Genomic DNA, 10,189 nt, shown 5'->3' with positions numbered 1-10,189 from the left:
CCAGCAAGACTCCAGTTGGTCACTCGCTCCCGACAGAGCCGCCGCAACGCGCCGACTCCGCTCCCGGGTGACGCCAACAAACCCACGCTGGTCTATGTTGTCTTTTTCAGCAGCGTCAGCCGCGCCGACCGGATGAGCCTTACGCGATCCATCCATTTTGGACCAAAATTCCACAGCTTTGTGCATTGACAAAAGCAGGTGTCAAAAGTTTGCTTTTGACGATACGGAGGCGATCCGTGCCCATTGGCTATTTTTCCGCCGCCATCTCAACGACCGCGGCGAAGACGGATAAAACACGCACGGCCTCTTTGTGCTCTTGGCCATTCATCACCCGGGCCGGCCGACACAAATGGAGGAAAATGTCCCTTTGAAAATTCAATTAGAGCGAGAGCGACGCGTCTTTCTCCCGCTCCCTCGCTCGCTCTTTCTTCCGCACTCTCACTTGGCAGCCGCAAATTGAACGTCCTATTTGCACAACAAATTGCTGTTTGAAGTCCTCGCAGGACCTAATGGGTCTGAAGGAGGAGCACCCCCGCTAATGGGCCCCGACGCTTATCTGCTGCTCGCGCGGGACGAGACCGCCATGTAAAGTGTGCCGCCGCTTGACACGCGCTAAGAGCGCTTTCAGCGCGCCAAACGATGGGCTGGTCTCGTTGCGCTGCGTTAAGGGATTCATTTTGAGATTGACTGGCAATTGGAACTGTTGCCGGGGGTTTTGTGAAACAACTGATCAAAATGGCCCACGGGTCAAAAAAATTAGAGCAACCTGTTTCAACAGCGATCAGAGCAGCGGTGGTCAGAGCACGTTAAATTCACCAATCAATTGGTTACTTTGCCATTCGGTGGTTCGACATTTTTTTCACAAATTTAAGCGGCTCCCAGATGTCTTCAGAAAAGATGGGTGACACGCTTCGTTCAAAAAGGCCCACGGGTCAAGATTTGCTGCACCTGCTCTGAGCACCCGGCGAAACGTGGTCAGAGCACTGAAAATCGATGGCTTATCAAGCTCTTCTCTTGTTGGATGCAATTTTTTTAATAGGAAGATTTGACGTTGGGACATTGAGCACATGTGACTTTTGGACATATATGCTAACTGCTAATACATGCTAATACCGTGATTATGTTGGCTAAGTCATCTGTTGCCAAAGTCAAATGACACCCGTGTTCCTTGTCGGTGTTCTACCACTCTCGATTTATCGATGATCTTTGTCATTTCAGGCCAAGAAGCTAATTTATTTTTCATGATAGGAGCCAGGTGTGCTCAAATCCGGTCCTCGAGAGCCCCGATCCGGCATGGTTTTCCCTCCTCCCCCGCATCCGATTCAAACGATCCGGATCCTCAACAGGCTTCTGCGGAGCTGACAAAAGGTAGAAGTAAAGCTTCATTTTGAAAACAGCGTTGCCTCAAGACTTACCGGCATTGGTGTGATCCGAGTCCCAATGGACCGCCATGCTGAAAACGGCAACAAAAACGAGCCGTTGGAGCAAAGAGCCAAGTCGCCGATGCATTTAGGTCGACTTGATCCCAAATCAAACAATCTGACGGGATAATTCCGCGTCGAAATTGCGCTCTGGCAGCAGCCGCGAGCCAACACTTAGCGCCAAAAGCGCCCTTTTATCTATTTGATTTATTTATCGTTCCGCATTAATGACTTTGGAGAAGCATCATCCTCATTGAGTTGAGCCGCCGCTTTTACATTTAAGGTGATTTTGAGCACTCAAAAAAAAAAAAAAAAAGGAAATCAAAGCACTCAGGTGCCGACTCGACGGGCTGCGGCGGCGCGGGCTCAGGGAAAAAAAGTCATCGTAACAATAATCTTTCATGTTTATTTTGGGTCTGATTTTTGGCTTTGGCTTTGTAATCCACGTGCTAACGGCATTATGTCGTGCCGCACCACGCTAGGATTTTTCCATTAAGAGATCCGCTTGCGTCCATTAAGCTGTTAGCGCGCGCACGCGTTTTCACACAACCCCCCCCCCCCCCCCCCCCCCCCGAGTCAGCTTTGTTTGTAAGCATTTTATTGGTTTTGGATTTACGCATTTGTATACGTCATTTTCATTTTAAGGTGTTTATTTTCATGTGCTTGTGGAACGGATTTTTCTTATTTGGTTGTACATGTTAATGTATTTAAGTTGCAATTTACACATGGACTCATTCGGCAAACATGTTGGGATTCGCATGTTTTTATACGAGCGTTACACTTGATTGGCTTGTGGAAAGGTCGACGCATTTCAGAATTACGTTTGGTTCATTGTTAGTTGAGAGTATGTTGACTGTCTTTTAAACGTATATGATTTCATTGGAGGAATGGAAGTGGTGTTGGTCATGAGCCCTGCGGCACACACCGAGTTAAAAAGAAGAAAAAACCCAATTCATGTATGTAAGGAGAGTCAGCCGCGCTCGAGAGTGTCGTCTTCCCACAGACGATCCGTCAGGTTGTCGGCTTTGAAGCCGACTGGCAGCGTAAACCGACACCCTCAAAGACGCCCTTAATGGCCGCCTTAATGCGCTTGATGACTGTATGATGTTGAAGGTGCTGTTTTTAAAAAAAAAAAAAAAAAACGTACATTTGGCCTCAAGGAGGACACGGAAACTGGATCCCATCCATTATGAGCGCTTTTTACTTAAAAGGATGCTGACAAAAAATAAATAAATCCAGCTTGTCTTACAGCCTCAAAGGTGGAAATGTTCGCACAAAGACGTGTTGGAAAAAAAAGCTGCTCAGGCACTTTGACTAACTGAGGTGTGAAAGGAGGTCACTGGCAGAAAGTTGACGCGTTGTAATAAGACGATGATTTGAATCAGAGTCGCATCTTTCAAAACCGATGGAAAATTTGTTGGGTTTATTGTTGGGGGGGTTTTAGGTCCACTTTCCGCTTCCATAATTGATTTGCATGCTTAGAATTCTGTATGTCTTTTTGTACTGGATGTATCATTCTCGAGTTGTTTGTGTCGCTCTTTTCCGTGTTTGTGTCGTTCAAATAAAGGTTTGGATGCAGCTCTGACTTGGCATCTTTTGGGTAACCGAAGTCGTGGGAGTGATTGTTTTCACGTGTTTGGAATCGATGGCTTTGTTTCGGCTGTTTGTGTCACTGTTACCCGACTGTGTTTATTTCTAATGTGCAAGGCTGCGGCGGCGGCGGTTCTCCTGGATAACTGGCGAGCTCGGAGAAGCCGCGCGTCCTTTCCGTCTTGTTCCCGGGCGCAACGAGGCGCCTCATAAATAAATGCATTTGCCCTAATTAGCCGGCGCGGCGGCGCCTTCTTTTGGGAGACGGAATAAGATGAAGATCACGATGATGGTGATGATGACGAGGATGAGGGCACGGGGAGGCGTCCTTTTGGAGCAGATGCTAACCCCAACAGCTCCTTTCATGTAAATCTATTAAGCCGCCCCTCGCTGGGTGCTGATCCTTTTGCTCCTCAGGCCGCCAGCTGGACTTCACCAGTGCCGATAATCTGGAAACCGGGTATCATCAAACCAGGGTGGGAAGTGAGAGGGTGAATGGACCAAAGGAAGTTGGCAAGGGGACACTTGGTGAGTTTGACGGTCATCGCTTCCTGACAGGAAATGGTGGCAAAGTGGCTCTCGAGTTGCGTCCCAAGTTACACGCCCACGCGCACGAGCGCACACAAGCGTCAACATTTGTCCACAGCAATTTGCCGAGTGCTCCGGATCAGCGGCGGCGCATCAGGTCCGGACATTAGAGATATTAGCGCTCCGTATGTGCGCTCGGTCACCTGACGCTCAAGGTCACCTTCATTAAATGCCCGCCCTCGAATCAAATCCCGCACAGCAACCCGTTTATTTATAGCATGCGAGCATACACACACACACGTGGATTTGGTTGGTTAAATGCAGTGGCAGGAAATAGGATTAAAGACGCAAACAAATTACCTAAGTGGGCCGCTCTGTGACCAACCCACATGAGTTTTGTTCGGGCCATAAAATGAACAGCATTTGATTGACAAGAAATATAACTCGGCTCCACAAGCCCCAATCTGGATCAAATCCGGATCTGCACTGAGGAGATCCATCCATATCTATCTCTGTCCGTAGCTTGTCAGTGCGCCACCTAGCGGTGACAGGACACATCCCTCAAAAAGTACTCCGGGCCTTTGCAGTGTAACTGCACCGGACGGCTGGCCATCTAATGCCAAACACACGCGCGCGCGCACACACACACAAAAACCCCCCAAAAAACACAACCGCTCAGCCTTAAAAGTCGTCATCCTCAATCCAATCACTTTGTCTGGAGTAATTAAAATGATTATCTTAATGAGCTTAATTAACAACATTTGACTACGGGACACAGCCATATGGCGGTGGAAAACAAAGACGGCAGCTAATTAAAGTTAAAATAATGCAGGTTTTAATTAACTCAACCCCGAGGCGTCAACATTTTCACATGTATCCCAGCTGATAATTAAAAAGTCCTCCTGCCCGAGCTGTTTTTTTTTCCCTTCTCCTCCTCGTCGTCGTCGTCGTCGTCGTCGTACTTGCGAGCTAATTAAATCTGGAAATAAATTAGCAACGCCACAACGCTCCAAATATGAAGATGACTTCACTTTCTAATGAAATTAATTAACTGTGCCGGACGGACGGACGGATGGACGGCGACTCGTCCGTCAGCCTCGGGCAGCTCATTTACAATTGGAATGAAGACGCGGTTCTCTCGGCCAATCAGAATGCAGACGCGGCAGGCAAAGAGATTTGGCCTGGAGCAAATGGCTTGTAACCTGTAGCGTGCAACGTAGCGCGTAGCCTCGAGTACACAACGGATGCCGCGTACATTGGGGAGAAAGTCTGCACACCCTTGTTCATATGCCAAATTTTTGTGACATGAAAAAAAAATTGTGACTTGTAACCTGAACAAATCAATGGAAAAAAAAATACGTTCACTCAAATTACTCAGAATGGCTTGAAATTGGTGTCCGGTGTGTGCCGACTCCCATTTTGGATGACCTTGACTGTGATTGGTTCATGGTGAACACAGCCACCTCCCCAGTGAAAACATGATTTCAGATTTTGTGTGTGTTTGTGTGTCGACTTCTATTTATATCTACTTTTCAGATACAGTGATTTTTTTTGAACGACCATGTATACTACCGTGTTTTTTTATTTGTTTTCCTAAACGACCATGTATACTAAGACGTTTCTGAATGACCATGTATAGTAAGGCCTTTTTTTGTTTTGTTTTTCTGAACGACCATGTATAGTAAGGCGTTTTTTGTTCTTTTTCTGAATGACCATGTACAGAAAAACAACAAAAAACACTTTACTAAACGACCATGTACAGTAAAACGTTTTTTGTTGTTTTTCTGAACGACCATGTATAGCAAGGCGTTTTTTTGTTGTTTTTCTGAACGACCATGTATTGCAATGCGTTTTTTTTTGTTTTTCTGAACGACCATGTATATTAACGCGTTTTTTGGTATTTTTCTGAACAACCATGTATAGTAAGGCGTTTTTAGACGAAAAAAACTGACCATGAATAGTAAGGTGTTTTGAGCCGAAAAAAACGACAATGTAAGGCATTTTTGGACAAAATTTTTAGCCGAAAAAAACATCATGTATAGTAAGGCGTTTTTAGCCGAAAAAAACGACCATGTATAGTAAGGCATTTTTGGACAATTTTTTAGCCGAAAAAAACGACCATGTACAGTATGGCGTTTTTAGCTGAAAAAAACGACCACGTATAGTAAGGCGTTTTTAGACGAAAAAAACTACCATGTATAGTAAGGCATTTTTGGACAAAATTTTTAGCCGAAAAAAACGACCATGTATAGTAAGGCGTTTTTAGCCGAAAAAAAACGACCATGTATAGTAAGGCGTTTTTAGCTGAAAAAACGACCATGTATAGTAAGGCATTTTTGGACAAAATTTTTAGCCCTAAAAACGACCATGTAGTAAGGCATTTTTGGACATTTTTAGCCGAAAAAAACGACCATGTAATGTAAGGCGTTTTTGACCGAAAAAAAACGACCATGTATAGTAAGGCGTTTTTAGCCCAAAAAAAGGACCATGTATAGTAAGGCCTTTTTAGCCGAAAAAAAACGACATAGTATAGTAAGGCGTTTTTAGCCGAAAAAAATGACCATGTAAAGTAAGGCGTTTTTGACCGAAAAAAACGACCATGTATATATAGTAAGGCGTTTTTAGCCGAAAAAAAACGACCATGTACAGTAAGGCTTTTTTAGGCCAAAAAAACGACCATGTATAGGAAGGCGTTTTTAGCCGAAAAAAAACGACCATATATAGTAAGGCTTTTTTAGGCCAAAAAAACGACCATGTATAGTAAGGTGTTTTTAGCCGAAAAAAAACTACCGTGTATAGTCAGGTGTTTTTAGCCGAAAATAACGACATAGTATAGTAAGGCGTTTTTAGCCGAAAAAAAACAACCGTGGAGAGTAACGCGTTTTTAGCCCGAAAAAAACCACATAGTATAGTAAGGCGTTTTTAGCCGAAAAAACGACCATGTATAATAAGGCGTTTTTAGCCGAAAAAAACGACCATGTATAGGAAGGCGTTTTTAGCCCCCCAAAAAAAACGAACATGTATTGTTTGCATATGTTCAAACCCCGCTAAATGATGTGTGAAAATACACCAGTTTTCTTCCTGTAAACCGTCCAGACTGCATGTCAAATACGCCTATCGTGCAGGGAAAGTCACAGTCACTGGTGGTGTAGAGGTATACAAGCAGGCTTTCCGTCCAGGCAACCCCGGTTCAAACCCCGGTCAGTGACGTGAGAAAATACAACACCAAACAGTTACTTTTTCCTGCAACCCCTCCAGAGTGCATGTCAAATACGCCTATCGTACAGAGCAGGTCACAATCACTGGTGGTGTAGAAGTATACACGCTGGATTTTCATCCCGGCAACCTTGGTTCAAACCCTGCTCAGTGATATGAGAAAATAAAACATCAGTTAGTTTTTCCTGCAAACCCTTCAGAGTGCATGTCAAATACCCCTAACGTGCAGAGCAAGTCACAGTCACTGGTGGTGTAGCGGTATACAAGCCGCCTTTCTGTCCAGGCAACCCCGGTTCAAACCCCGGTCAGTGACTTGCAAAAATACAACACCAAACAGTTACTTTTTCCTGCAAACCCTCCAGAGTGCATGTCAAATTCGCCTGTTGTGCAAAGCAAGACACAGTCACTGGTGGTGTAGAGGTATACACGCTGGCTTTCCGTCCAGGCAGTGCGGGTTCAAACCCCGTCCAGTGACAGCATAAGTGTGAGTTCCGATGGCCTAAAGCTGGGATAGGCTCCAGAAAGTTCCCAGTGACAGGCGTTTTTGACCTGAAAAAATGACATTGTATAGTAAGGCGTTTTTGGCTTGAAAAAAAAAGACATAGTATGTAGTTTTTGGCCAGAAAAAAACGACATAGTATATATAGTAAGGCGTTTTTAGCCGCAAAAAACGACATAGTATATATAGTAAGGCGTTTTTAGCCCGAAAAAACGACCATGTATAGTAAGGCGCCTTACTTAAAAACGCCTTACTATACTATGTCGTTTTTTTCGGCTCAAAAACGCCTTACGATACTATGTCGTTTTTTTCGGCTCAAAAACGCCTTACTATACTATGTCGTTTTTTTCGGCTCAAAAACGCCTTACTATACTATGTCGTTTTTTTTCGGGCCAAAAACGCCTTACTATACTATGTCGTTTTTTTCAAGCCAAAAACGCCTTACTATATATACTATGTCGTTTTTTCGGGCTAAAAACGCCTTACTATACTATGTCGTTTTTTCCGGCTAAAAACGCCTTACTATACTATGTCTCTTTTTTTTCGGTTCAAAAACGCCTTACTATACTATGTCTCTTTTTTTTCGGTTCAAAAACGCCTTACTATACTATGTCGTTTTTTTCAAGCCAAAAACGCCTTACTATATATACTATGTCGTTTTTTTCAGGCCAAAAACGCCTTACCATACTATGTCGTTTTTTTCGGCTCAAAAACACCTTACTATACTATGTCGTTTTTTTCGGGCCAAAAACGCCTTACTATACTATGTCGTTTTTTTCAGCTCAAAAACGCCTTACTATACTGTCATTTTTTTCGGTTCAAAAACGCCTTACTATACTATGTCATTTTTTTCGGCCTAAAAACGCCTTACTATACTATGTCGGTTTTTTCGGCTAAAAACGCCTTACGATACTATGTCGTTTTTTTCAAGCCAAAAACGCCTTACTATACTATGTGGTTTTTTTCGGCTCAAAAACGCCTTACTATATATACTATGTCGTTTTTTCGGGCCAAAAACGCCTTACTATACTATGTCGTTTTTTTCGGCTCAAAAACGCCTTACTCTATGTCGTTTTTTTCGGGCCAAAACGCCTTACGATACTATGTTATTGTTTTTTTTTTCAGCTCAAAAACTCCTTACTGTACCATGACGTTTTTTTCGGGCCAAAAACGCCTACTATACTATGTCGTTTTTTTTCGGCTCAAAAACGCCTACTATACTATGTCGTTTTTTTCGGGCAAAAAACGCCTTACTATACTATGTCGTTTTTTTCGGCTCAAAAACGCCTACTATACTATGTCGTTTTTTTCGGGCAAAAAACGCCTTACTATACTATGTCGGTTTTTTCGGCTAAAAACGCCTTACTATACTATGTCGTTTTTTTAGGTTCAAAAACGCCTTACTATACTGTCGTTTTTTTCGGGCCAAAAACGCCTTACTATACTGTCGTTTTTTTCGGCTAAAAACGCCTTACGATACTATGTCGTTTTTTTCAAGCCAAAAACGCCTTACTATACTATGTGGTTTTTTTCGGCTCAAAAACGCCTTACTATATATACTATGTCGTTTTTTCGGGCCAAAAACGCCTTACTATACTATGTGGTTTTTTTCGGGCCAAAAACGCCTTACTATACTATGTCGTTTTTTTCGGCTCAAAAACGCCTTACTCTATGTCGTTTTTTTCGGGCCAAAACGCCTTACGATACTATGTTATTGTTTTTTTTTCAGCTCAAAAACTCCTTACTTTATACCATGACGTTTTTTTCAGGCCAAAAACGCCTACTATACTATGTCGTTTTTTTTCAGGCCAAAAACGCCTTACTATATACTATGTCGTTTTTTTCGGCTCAAAAACGCCTACTATACTATGTCGTTTTTTTCGGGCCAAAAACGCCTTACTATACTATGTCGTTTTTTCGGGCCAAAAACGCCTTACTATACCATGTCGTTTTTTTTCGGGCCAAAAACGCCTTACTATACTATGTCGTTTTTTTCGGCTCAAAAACGCCTTACTATACTATGTCGTTTTTTTCGGTTCAAAAACGCCTTACTATACTATGTCATTTTTTTCGGCCTAAAAACGCCTTACTATACTATGTCGTTCTTTTTTCGGCCTAAAAACGCCTTACTATACTATGTCATTTTTTTCGGCCTAAAAACGCCTTACTATACTATGTCGGTTTTTTCGGCTAAAAACGCCTTACTATACTATGTCGTTTTTTTCGGCCAAAAACGGCTTACTATACTATATCGTTTTTTTCGGCCCAAAAACGCCTTACTATACTATGTCGTTTTTTTTCGGGCTAAAAACGCCTTATTATGTCGTTTTTTTTCGGGCCAAAAACGCCTTACTATACTATGTCATTTTTTTAGGTTCAAAAACGCCTTACGATACTATGTCGTTTTTTTCAAGCCAAAAACGCCTTACTATACTATGTGGTTTTTTTCGGCTCAAAAACGCCTTACTATATATACTATGTCGTTTTTTCAGGCCAAAAACGCCTTACTATACTATGTCGTTTTTTTCGGCTCAAAAACGCCTTACTATACTATGCCGTTTTTTTCGGGCCAAAACGCCTTACGATACTATGTTGTTGGTTTTTTTCAGCTCAAAAACTCCTTACTTTACCATGACGTTTTTTTCGGGCCAAAAACGCCTACTATACTATGTCGTTTTTTTCGGGCCAAAAACGCCTTACTATATACTATGTCGTTTTTTTCGGCTCAAAAACGCCTACTATACTATGTCGTTTTTTTCGGGCAAAAAACGCCTTACTATACCATGTCGTTTTTTTCGGGCCAAAAACGCCTTACTATACTATGTCGTTTTTTCGGGCCAAAAACGCCTTACTATACTATGTCGTTTTTTTCGGGCCAAAAACGCCTTACTATACTATGTCGTTTTTTTCGGGCCAAAAACGCCTTACTATACTA

Source organism: Hippocampus guttulatus, chromosome 7 (assembly GCF_054856545.1).
Source record: "Hippocampus guttulatus isolate MCC_2025c chromosome 7, RoL_Hgut_1.0, whole genome shotgun sequence".
Lineage (NCBI taxonomy): Eukaryota > Metazoa > Chordata > Actinopteri > Syngnathiformes > Syngnathidae > Hippocampus > Hippocampus guttulatus.
The sequence above is the reverse complement of the archived record's forward strand: the minus strand, read 5'-3'. Positions refer to the sequence as shown.